We start from the raw sequence: 12,218 nt of genomic DNA, 5'->3' as shown, positions 1-12,218 counted from the left end.
TATCCCGAGTGCTTAATGCAGGACCTTAGTCTAGTAGGTTAATGAGTTAATGAATAAATGAGTGAAGTCTTGTTGGTTCTCCAAGTATTTGGAACTAAAAAAAATGATGTTAAAAATCATACTTTGGCATCAGAGTATAGAAATGTATATGAAGCTTATTTAAGCCTTCTATTTAAATCAGACCAAGTGGCTGATCTTTCCTGACTCATTTTAAGCTAGACAAAACAACAAAGTGATAAGAGACAAGGAAAATATAGCTTAGCTGTCTTACTTGATTACTTTTTTTTTTTGATTACTTGATTTTTTTTTTTTTTTTAGTATTGTAGAGAGAGACTGTAGACTCCAATGTATATCTATTTTAGGCCAGTTTCCAGGTGCTAAGGTAGATTCTGAAAAGAAAAACCTGATAACTTTTGTTACAGTGGCCACTGAAAGAATGACTGTATTTTCAGGATTGTTGATTAAACCTTCATGCAAAAGAACATACCCTTTGAAACATATTAGAAATTACACTTCTTTCAGGAGGCCAGGTATATATTGAGAACATACAAGTGAAGGCTTTTTGGAAAGAGGCAAGTGTTTTTGTACAACTGTTTGAGGCTATCAAAACTCCTCTTTAATTATGAACATGTTTTAGTTAAATGTTGGTTACTCTGTTTATGATACATTTAATTAAAAAAAAAAATCTCCAGGTACTTTTCTTTCTCCTCTGTTGTTTTCTGTTATTGAATTAGTATTAGTACTAGTAGATGAATAGGAAGACTTGTTAAATAGGCTAATTTTATTACTGTTCTGCTATATTTTAAAAAGAGGCAGGAAATTAAGGCCTCAAGTCAGGTTTCGGATAATTTCTGAGTTTTAGGTGTAGGCTAATTTTTTCCAGTGTATAAAATGTAAGCTCAGTATTACACATAAATTAGGATGTGTAAATAATCATGTTATGGAAAGAATTTTATGGCAAGAATCTTCTATCAGTACTGAACGTTTCCAAGTTTTGGTTATGCCATCTGTAAAGTGGTAATACCTATTTCAGAGGGTTTTTGATGGACAATAAATATGATCACATATATGAACATAACTAATATGTACTCAATATTTGTGGAATGAGAGTACAAGTAAGGTAACAATAGCTATACAAGGGTAAAATTAATAGTAGTGTAAATATAATGAAATTATAAGGTAGCAATATCAATACAAGAAAAAAAGTTTCTATTCCATTTTGTGATTTAAAAATTTTGTATAAATCCATCTCTTGCCAGATGCTTGTACACCTAAACACAACTTTAACCATTCTTTTTTTTAATTACGCTTTAAAAACCACTGTGGTATAAATACTTAAGTTGGTCTAATATTGTTATCTAGGAGAACTACCATTACTAAACTGAAGGGACTCTTGTGCTTCAACTTTTCCTCCCCCCAGCCTCCTCATCAGAATGCACTGTTTAACAGTATATAGTAGCTATGCCAGGCATAATGGTTTCTATTTTAATGTCACTACTGTGCTGAAGCACTAAAATTAAAAGACTAGAATTGTGCTTACTTAATAGCTTAGGTTGTATAACTGTAGTCAGTGTAGAGATTAGATTTATTTGACGAAGATTTTACATTTGAAATGCTCCAACAATTATCACTCTTAAGCAGAATAGAGATAATATCTAAAAAGATATTTTGAATAAATACTCATATTGGGCAGAGATAGTGGCTGAAAAATATTTATAAATTGGTGAGTTCTACAACCATTAGAATGATTGCTCTGTATGGTAAAGTGTAACCAGAAATAAATGACAGTAAATTTCCTAACATAAAGTTTTTAATTTTAAAATAATCAGATGGGATCTCTTAAAGTCTAATATTTCAGCTGGTGGGATCTTAAATATATACCTCAATTAAATACTTTCTCTTTTGCTTTCCAAGGTAACAAAGCAGTAGTGGCTACAGGGAAGGTTGGGAAATTTATTTTATTTTATTTATTTAAATAGTTTTTTTTTAAAGAACATTTTTAGATTTATAGAAAAATTAAGAACATATTACAGAGAGTTCCCATATACTCCCTACCCAATTTCCCCTATTATTAATAATCTTACATTAGTATGATACATTTATTACAATTAATGAATCAATATTAATACATTATTATTAACTAAAGTCCATACTTTATTTAGAATTCCTTAGTTTTTGCCTAACATCCTTTTTCGGTTCTGGAATCCCATCTAGGATACCACATTACGTTTAGTTTTTGTGTCCCCCTAGGCTTCTCTTGGCCATGGCAATTTTTCAGACTTTCCTTGTTGTTGATGACCTGGTCAATTTTGAGGGGTACTGGTCACTGTTATAGATTTCTCTCTGTTGGAATTTGTCTGATGTTTTCCTAATGACTAGACTAGGGTGGGTTTTGGGGAGGAAGCCCACAGAGGTAAAGTGCCGTTTTTCTCATGTCATACCAAGGGGTATACTACTAATAATTTACTGCTGTTGCTGTTGACCTTGATCACCTGGCTGAGGTAGTATTTGTCAGGTTTCTCCACTGTAGAGTTATTCTTCTCCCTCTTTCTAGTCACTATGCACAGCCCACACTTAAGGGGTGGGGGGGTATGTTTTCCCTCCTTGAGGGCAGAGTATCTACAAAGTTATTATATATATAAATTATATAATCTCCCCCCCTTTCCTCTCTCCCACTCCCTCCCCCCTTCATTCAATCATTTATTTATATCAGTATGGACTCATTTATTTTTATACCTTGGTTATAATTTAGTATTTATTTATTTTGTTGCTAAAATTGTTCCAGCTTTGGCCATTGGGAACCTTTCTGTTGTCCCACCAAGGGGGTGTATTTTTGTTGCATGTGTTTGTTTTTTGAGCACTGTCTTACTTTTTGGCACAAAATACTCCAGACTCGTCTTGTATATTTCCTGCCCCAGCCCTAGAATCGGCCATCTTTCCGGGGAACCTTGGTTTCCTTTATTGGAGAATGGTGTTAGAAACCAATATTTGGGTGCTGTGTTTGCTCATTGCTACCGGGGGGTGTTGTTGCTTTTATTGAGCTGTCTCAGCTGACAGAGCAAGAAAATATATGTGTGTGTACTATCCTGTGTATATACACATATCTATAAATATTTCTTTTTTTTTAATTTTTATTTATTTTCCCCCAAAGCCCCAGTAGGTAGTTGTACATCATAGTTTCACATCCTTCTAGTTGCTGTATGTGGGACGCGGCCTCAGCATGGCCAGAGAAGCAGTGCGTCGGAGCGCGCCTGGGATCCCAACCCGGGCCGCCAGCAGCGGAGCGTGCGCACTTAACCGCTAAGCCACGGGGCCGGCCCCCCTATAAATATTTCTATATGTAATCACCTATATCTATACTAAGCTAAACATGAGTTTGTATTTTGACTTTACCTCTAATCCATTATATTACCTCATAGATCATTTTAGCCTCCTTCCCTTGCTTATCTGTAAATCCCCACTCCAGCACTGGCAAACCTGGCCATCTACCACTCATTTATTTAGTTGTTTAATTCTATTTTATATGTATAGCAGTATTAGAATTGTTAACTCTTAACCCTGTGGGAAATACCTGTCAGTTAGAATATGGTGCTTATGTGTGGTTCCTTTTGCCTTTAATCTTGGAGATTCCACTCATTTCCAAAGTTGTCTAGGTTAGTACCTTTTTCTTCTACCCCCTTCACTGAGGTTGTTTCATATATTTATAGTACAGTTAGATCCTTCTGTCACAGTTTACGTTCCTTCCTAGGATCCCTTGACCTTCTAAATGATTTTTTTAAACTTGCATACATTAAGATTCATTCTTTATGCTTTAAAGTTTTTTTTATGGGTTTTGACAAATGCATAATGTCATGCATCCAGCATTATAGTATTATACAGAATAATTTCACTGGTATAAAAAAAACCCCCTTTGCGTCATGTATTCAGTGCTTCTCCCTTTCCCTGAATTTCTGGGGACTGTTGATCTTTTTACTGTCTCTGTAATTTTACCTTTTACAAGGTGTCATATACTTGGAATCAGAATATATGGCCTTTTTAGACTGAAGAAATTTATTTTTTAAATGCTCTTTCCTGGTATCCTTAGAAACCGTCTTAGAATGACCTTGATGGAAGTCTAGTCCAAACTTCCACCTAATATATAACACCTCTGTAGCATCTTTTGATGGTGGTCATTTGGTATCTGTTTGAATTTATCTAGTGACAGGGAACTCACTGCTTTTTGAAATCTTTCCTTGTGTTGAGCCTCAGATTCCTCCCTAAAACTTCTACTCAATGATGTGAGTTTTGAGTTTGACTTTGGGGTGACTTGGAATATGCATTCCTGTCTCTACAAAGCAGGTGCTCATATTTTGGAGACAGTTGTAATATGCTCTTTTCTGCCAGCTGTGTACCTTTAACTTCTCTGCTTTTCAGAACCCTGGCTAGTTAACAACTTGTGGGTACACTTCAGTGTTAAATATGGTGTTCAAAATGTAATCTTATACATCAGCTACATAGCTTTCTATGTGGTTTCCATTGCCATTTTCATCTCTCTCAAGTTTATCTTACACATTGCAGCCATTTTAGCCTTCCAGATGCAAATGTCTTTTTATATCATCATTGTCAAAACTTGCAGTTGCTCGCTGTTGCATTAGAGTGGTGCTTCTTTATGCAGGATGTGTTTCAGAATAATCTGTGGAATTTCTTTTTTAAATATAGATGCTCAAGCTGTACTTCCTGGGGATTCAGCAAGTGGAAAGTGATGTTTCACTTTTGAAAAAGGTTTTGTAGTCACTTATCTGGTCTGTTCTTCTCATTTTCTAGCTGAGGAAGCTGAGGTTTAGTGACTTGAATAAGGTCCCATAGTTAGCTGCTAATAGAGCTGGGCCTTGAACCAGGACTCCTATGTGAATCCTAAATAAAGTTCTAAAAAGGTAGAAGTGATCTCTCTGTAACATTTTCTTCCTAGAAAACTTTCCCTTTTAAAAAAAATTGTGCAATATCATAATAGTAATGAAATAATTATGTACTGATACGGAGTAATTATGAAATCAGTCTATAATTGTTTAACCACAATCCAGGTTAAGAAGTACAATATTGACAGCACTTGAGAAGTTTCCTGTGAATAGTTCCTCAGTTACCCACTCCCTCTTCTCAGAGATAACCACTGTCTTACTTTTGTGAAAATTCTTTGCTGTTTTAAAAGGTTTTACCACCTATGTGTGTATCCCTAAACAGTAAAGTTTAGTTTTTGAACCATGCTGCATGTACTCTTTTGTGATACATTATGTTTTTGATATTTTACCTGTGTTGATATAAATAGGTGTAAGTTGTCTGTTTTCATTGCTGTATAGTACTCCATTGTATACCTGTATCACAGTTTATCCATTCTGCTTAGATGGACATTTGGGTTGTTTCTGATTTTGAGTTGTCATAAATAAGGTTGCTATAAATATATGCTGCTGTGTATGTTCAAGGGTTTCTTTTTTTTTTTAGTGAGGAAGACCAGCCCTGAGCTAACATCCAACGCCAATCCTCCTCTTTTTTTGCTGAGGAAGACTGGCCCTGGGCTAACATCCATGCCCATCTTCCTCTACTTTATATGGGACGCCGCCACAGCATGGCTTAACAAGTGGTGTGTCCGTGTGTGCCTGGGATCCGAACCGGTGAACCCCAGGCCACCGCAGTGGAGTGCATGCACTTAACTGCCTTGCGCCACCAGGCTGGCCCTCAAGAGTTTCTTGAGGTTACATACCTATATGTGGGATGTCTGGATCTTGGGGTATGTGCATTTTCAGCCTTTCTAGATGATGACAAACTGAGATATTCTACTCCACTGTGAGAGGGCTGTTTACTTCCTATTCACCTTTATTCCTAGGGTATAGCTCTTCAGGATCTCAGGCCAAGGCATAGGCTGGTTTCTCAGAGCCTCTACCCTTGATAGGCCTTGGACTCCAGCTTTGATCTCCAACCATTTTAAGCTATCAAAAGCACTGCTCAGCCTCTCAGTCTCCGCTACTGGATCAGTCAATTGCTCCAGGGTAAAAGTGCCCCAAAACATATTTTAACTTTTTCCATTTTCTTATGGATCTTGACCTGGTGATACGTGATGATTCTCTTAGCTCTTTGATGCTTTTAAATATTTTTTCCAGCCTCTCTAGAATGAAGGGTTCTGAATGTGCTAGTCTACATTTTCGGGAAGTGGAAATTTGTCCTCATTGGGCTTTTAGTTGTAATTATTATATATATATATTTTGTGTGTGTGTGTATGGGAGGAAGATTAACCCTGAGCTAACATCTGTTGCCAAGCCTCCCCTTTTTGCTGAGGAAGATCGGCCCTGGGCTAACATCTGTGCCCATCTTCCTCTACTTTATATGTGGGACGCCTGCCACAGCATGGCTTGATAAACAGTGTGTAGGTCCGTGCTCGGGATCTGAACCTGCAAACCCTGGGCCTCTGAAGCGGAGCATGTGAACTCAACCACTACACCACTACGCTGGCCCCTTAATTATTATATTTTTAAAATTTGAATTTCCTTTTTTTTCAGAGCTACATACTCTGTTTTTTGTTTCCTATTCCCTGTAGCTATTTTCAAGCTTGTCTTTTATTCCTTTTGTCTTGCTTTCTTGTATGCTTGGTAATTTTTAAACCTGAGCTGTTCACTTTCTTTGGAAAATTATTTATTGGTTATCTTTGAGGCCTATGATTAAGATGTATTTCTCCAGAGAAAATTGCATTTGCTTTTGTGGGTATCTTTGTGGGGGATGGGGGTGTGTGTACCAGTCCAGAACTACTGCTTTAAACTATAGTCATGGCTTCAGTTCTTTTAGGCCACCCGGGTAATTGGATTTGGGGCAGCAAATATGTACAAGGACTGTATTGTGGTAACAGCTTGTTATGCTTGAAATTTTTATCTGCTGCTTTTCTTCATTCTCAGAGCAACTTACCTGTGGGATGAGAATGAGGGGTAGGGTTGCAGCTTGATGGGAGAGGGCCTCCTGTTAGACTATCTCCTTTGGTGGCTCTGTCTTCTGTTCCCTGGCCAAGTGAAGTACAGAAAATGGAGCTCAAGCTTGCATGGTTCAGTCCCTGCCCTCAGGGCCAGGGCCATTTTGACTCTCCCAATTTATGCCTTCACTTAGATTTTGGCCTGTTAATAAAAAGTGTTAGTATCTTACTGGTTCTTCCATGCTTTTAAAATAAAGAAGTACATGGTTTTTTCTTTACTTGTTTTTAATTCAGCATTTTTAGTTATTTTCAAAATTGGGTTGATCTTATACCTGGAAAGACGTATTATCAGAAGCTGAGCTATTAGTTTCTGGCTTAACACAGAATATTTTAAAAGGCTTTTTGATCGTCCTCTAATGATTTCTGGATTTAAATAGAAAGTGAGTGAGAGATCATTTATGAGTTATTGAATTTGCAGATCCTGTAGTTTCAAGTGTTTGAAACCCTTCATGAAGGAAGAGAAAGTATCATCATACAGCTCCTGTTTCACTAAATAGATAATTTTTAAAAATGTATGTTCTACTCACATAAAAATAATTTCTGTTCAGTCATGTATATACCTAGTGAGCTCAGTATTTTGCAGAAATTGGAAATACTACTCTTGATTGAAATGATGGTGTAGTTAGACTAAGTTGAGACACTTCCCTCCCAAATTGTTTTACACTGATAAATTGCTAGGATGGAATTTGTTATTGTTTAAAATGGCCCGGTTGTTATTCTTGAGGAACAATTCACTTTAACATAGTTTTGTCCTGTTGAAAATGAAATCCAGCATGTATCTTGCTCTTTTTTCTCTTATTTCCTTCCACTTACCAATGCATACCTGTGTGCATTTGTACACATGTGCACACATGTGAAACATATTGGTTAACTCATCTGATGTAAGTTTTTCTATACCCCTTTCCCTTTTCTTCTTACAGTGTAGTTAACCTAATACATTGATTCTTATGTCACCTTACTTCTTCTAGTTTTTTTCAGTGTGTTTAATCAAGCTCACTGTTCATAGGATAATCAAGCTGCTCTTTTCCAGTAGCAAAGTGTAATGAATAGCTTCTTCATTACTCAGTTTTTATTTAGGAAAATTATAAAACTTAGAAAAACTAAAAGAATAGTATGGTATGTATCTGTATGTTCTTCAGCTAAATTCACCAGTTGTTAACAACTTAACATGTTGTAACATTTGTTCTCTCTCTCTCTCCCTTTCACCTCATCCTCCTTCTCCCCCCATACACTATAAAAGTATTGTATTTGCTGAGCCATTTACAAGTATGTTGTAGACTCATCACCCTTATAGTTCAGTATATATCTCCTAAAAACAAGGACATTCTCCTGCATAACCTTAAATACCTTATTATTACACCCCAGCCGTTTGGCATTGGTACAATAAAATGATATAATCCACAATATGTATTTAAATTCTTCCATCTGTTCCCAAAAATGTCGTTTCCCCGCCGTGGGTTCTAATGCAAGATTAGGCATTACATGTGGTTGTCATGTCTCTGTATCCTTTAATCTAGAGCAGGGTCTAGCAGACTTTTTCTTAAAGGGCCGGATAGTAAATATTTCAGGCTTTGGGGATCAGCTTCACTTTGCAACTACTCCACTCTGTCATTGTAGCTAGAAAGCAGTCATAAGACATTATGTAAACAAATGAGTGTAGCTATGTTCCAGTAAGACCTTATTTATAAAAACAGACAGTCTGTAGGTTGTAGACCCCTGATCTAGAATAACTTTCTATTTTTTTGTGTGTGTCTCTAGTGACACTATTTAATGACTGTTTGAAGAATCAGGCCAAGTTTTTGGGAGAATGTTCCTCAGTCTGAATTTTAAAAAATGTTTCTCATTAGTTTTCTAAGATTACAAATGCCATGTAACCTTAAGAGTTGTTTGTACAATAGAAATGGAAATCTGATTCCTTGAAAAAGATTCTGGTTCAATTGAAAATAAAATCTTTATTTCTCTCTCTCTCTCTCCCTCCCTCTCCCTCTCCCTCTCCCTCCCTCCCTCCCTCCCTCTCTCTCTCTCTCTCTCTCTCACAGTGTGTAATGTTACTGCCCAGAAATTGGACAATAAAATTAAACTTCTAGATTGTTGATTCCTTGGTATTCTCTTTCAGACATTAAGATTTTTACCTATATACTCCTTCATATGAATGTTTTTGTATTCACAGAAGTGAGTAGAGAATTCAAGAGAACTTGTATAATGAAAGGGAGTAAAAGTATCAAGAGGACTTGTATAATGAAAGGGAGTAAAAATAACTTAGAGACTTGAAGAGTATTTACATTTTAGCCAAATATAATTCCATAATATAAAAAGCTAAAATTATTTTATGGTGAAGGCATGAAACAAATTAACAGTTTTTCACCACGGGTAAGCTTACTGTTCTTAACGTTAGGTTAAGCTTTAGAAATAGATAACAAATAATTTTGGTAAATTTAATACAAAGTTGTCCATGTGGGAAAGCTTTAACTATGCTTGCATCCATGCAAAAGTATATACATTTTTTTTTAGTCATTCTGTTCTCTTGGTTCTGTGAGTAGAAAAAGTGAAAGTGGCATGTTTTACTGGAATTAAAGAATTTTAGGAGTTTTAGTGCTTGAATTTCCTTTAAATATCTTTATGAACGTCTCTGGTGATTGAGTGCTTTCCTACCATCTTTTATTGGTTTTGACTGAGGCAAGGTTTTTCTTCATATTGTGTGTTTATCACAAATTGATTCTAGTTTGACCCTTTATACCCTGTAGAACAAGTCTACCTCCTTTTCTACATAGCTGCGTGTTAAATAAAGACTGAAATAATGTTTTATTGGATATTTTCATTTCTAGGCTAAATATTCTCAGTCTTTATTCCTCACATCACATCTCCTCAATAAATGCTGATATGATCTTGGCAAGTTACTTAATTTGTGCCTTGATTTCCTTATTTGTAAAATAAGGATAATGGTACCTATCATGTAAGTTTCTTGTGAGAATGGAGTTATTACACTTAAAATACAATGTCTGCGTATAGTATACATTCAGTAAGTGTTAGACACTACTGTTATTTCTTGTTATGTAGTTTCTCATCCACCTTGTCTGTTCATGGACCTTTTTGTCTCTCAAAGCAGAGCTGTGTACAGTAGCAGGTGTGATCTGATCAGCCCAGGAAGAGTACAGTGATCATGTCCTCCATTAATTTGGACTACAATTGGAGTTTTCTTTTTAATTCATTGTGGAGAATTTCAAACATACAAAAAAGTAGACAGACTGGTATGATGGACCCTCACATACCCGTCCTCCAGCCCCAAGAATATGGCCAATCCTGTCCCATTCACTCCAATTCAGTTTCTTTTCTCCCTCTCTAGTGTAATTGTAGCTCCCCTACTGTACCTAAGCTCTGTTTCTGATTTACCTTGGTAATTACTAAAGCTTTTAGGATAGTGCTTGTTCGCTTAGTAAGTAATTATTGAATTAATGAACAAATGAATCTTGCCTCAATTGATGCCTGGATCAGCTTCCAGTACTTTGCTTTTGGAGGTGAAGTGAGTGGGTGGGTAGCATTGAAAACAGATTTGTCTTTATCATACTGTTCTTTTAGATGTCACCCCAGTTTTTTATGATTCCTTCCATTTCTGCTTAGGGATATATATGGTAATCTTACTGGTAAAATCTCTGAGTGCTCTAGGAAATAATTCAAATTAGCTGGGCTAGCAGACTTGAATTCACTATTTTCTTACGGTCTTTTCACTTATTCTGGACTTGGTCTTTACCAATGTTTATCCTAGGCCTTTCAATCTGATAATCATTTTACCTTGATTAAAGAGAAGTAAAGAGTTATACTTTCTTTGTCATCTCTGTTAGAATTATTTTTTTAAAGTCAGCATTATTGTGGAATAATTTACGTACAGTAAGATTGTTAGAATTTGTTGTTTTCAAATGGAGGCCTTTTTCCCCCAGTGTCAGTAACTGACTGTAGCAGTTTTTTTTTAAGCCTCTACTTGTTTTTTCCATAACTTTATTCTTTCTTGTGCCTCATTAATTGTTGTTGTGCTTACAGCAGTTGGCTGAAAGTTTGAGAGACTCACAGTCATTTTTATATTGATGATATAGAAGTATGCAACTCCTGTTAAAAACAGGGGTGAATTGTATCATAGAGACACCATGACAAGTCTTTGGTTATTCAGCTAGTGGGGGAGGAGTTCTGGAGGTGAAGCATGGCAGTTAAGGGTATTGTCAAGAGCATAGGTTCTCCTACTCAGCTCACTACCATCGTCCCAAGACTGAGCCTACGTGAGCCTGCCTGGTCGGAACAGCCAGTGCAGGCAGGGCTGTACACTCCATACACCTCAAAGCAAACGAAGGCTTAGGAAAGTGAATTTAGACTTAACCTCTGAAACTTATCCAGGAGTGACTTAGTACAGCCCTTGCTTTCCAACTCAGTTCTTACTTTTCAATGAACTATCTCTAGCTTGAGAGGAGTCTTATCCTTCAGTGTTAGTGGTTTTTACCTTAATTATTAAACGTTTTTACCTTAATTATTAAACATTTCATCAGGGGTTAGTTAACAAGAGACTTGAGAACAAGAATAAGATGTGTTTTAGGCAGGGGGCTGAGAAAGTTTTCTAAAAGAGAATGTCAGTTGTAATTACACCATGGCCGTGAACCTCAAAATTGCAGGTTTTTCCTAAGAAATTTCTGCTAGTTTCCTAACTTATGAACTGAAAAGATTCAGTATACTTTTTTTTTTTAAATAACCAGGTAATTTTTTTTTTTTTGTGAGGAAGATCAGCCCTGAGCTAACATCCATGCCAATCCTCCTCTTTTTGCTGAGGAAGACTGGCCCTGAGCTAACATCTATTGCCAATCCTCCTCCTTTTTTTTTTTCCCCCTTTTTCTCCCCAAAGCCCCAGTAGATAGTTGTATGTCATAGTTGCACATCCTTCTAGTTGCTGTATGTGGGACGCCGCCTCAGCATGGCCGGAGAAGCGGTGTGTTGGTGCGCACCTGGGATCCGAACCTGGGCCGCCAGTAGTGGAGCGCATGCACTTAACTGCTAAGCTGTGGGGCCAGCACCCAGTACACTTTTTGATTGCACAGTATATCCATTCATTCATTTGTTCATTCAAAAAATATTTACTGAGCATCTATATACTGGGAAGTGTGCTGCACACTGGATAAACAAAACAGTGAACTTTTCTGATGTGTTTTCCGTTGTGGAGTTTACAGTCTAGTGGGAAACAGAATGGAGTTTA

The 12,218-nt window shown here is 36.6% G+C and overlaps 1 protein-coding gene across 6 annotated transcripts in view; it reads left to right on the top strand.

Annotated features, from left to right (window-relative positions):
- The window catches only part of ZZZ3 (zinc finger ZZ-type containing 3), a 118,600-nt gene that overhangs the window by 81,880 nt on the left and 24,502 nt on the right, over positions 1-12,218 (top strand). The window lies entirely within an intron of this gene.

The sequence above is a fragment of the Diceros bicornis genome, chromosome 4, assembly GCF_020826845.1.
Source record: "Diceros bicornis minor isolate mBicDic1 chromosome 4, mDicBic1.mat.cur, whole genome shotgun sequence".
Taxonomy (NCBI): domain Eukaryota; kingdom Metazoa; phylum Chordata; class Mammalia; order Perissodactyla; family Rhinocerotidae; genus Diceros; species Diceros bicornis.
This window is presented reverse-complemented; position numbering and strand designations above follow the sequence as displayed.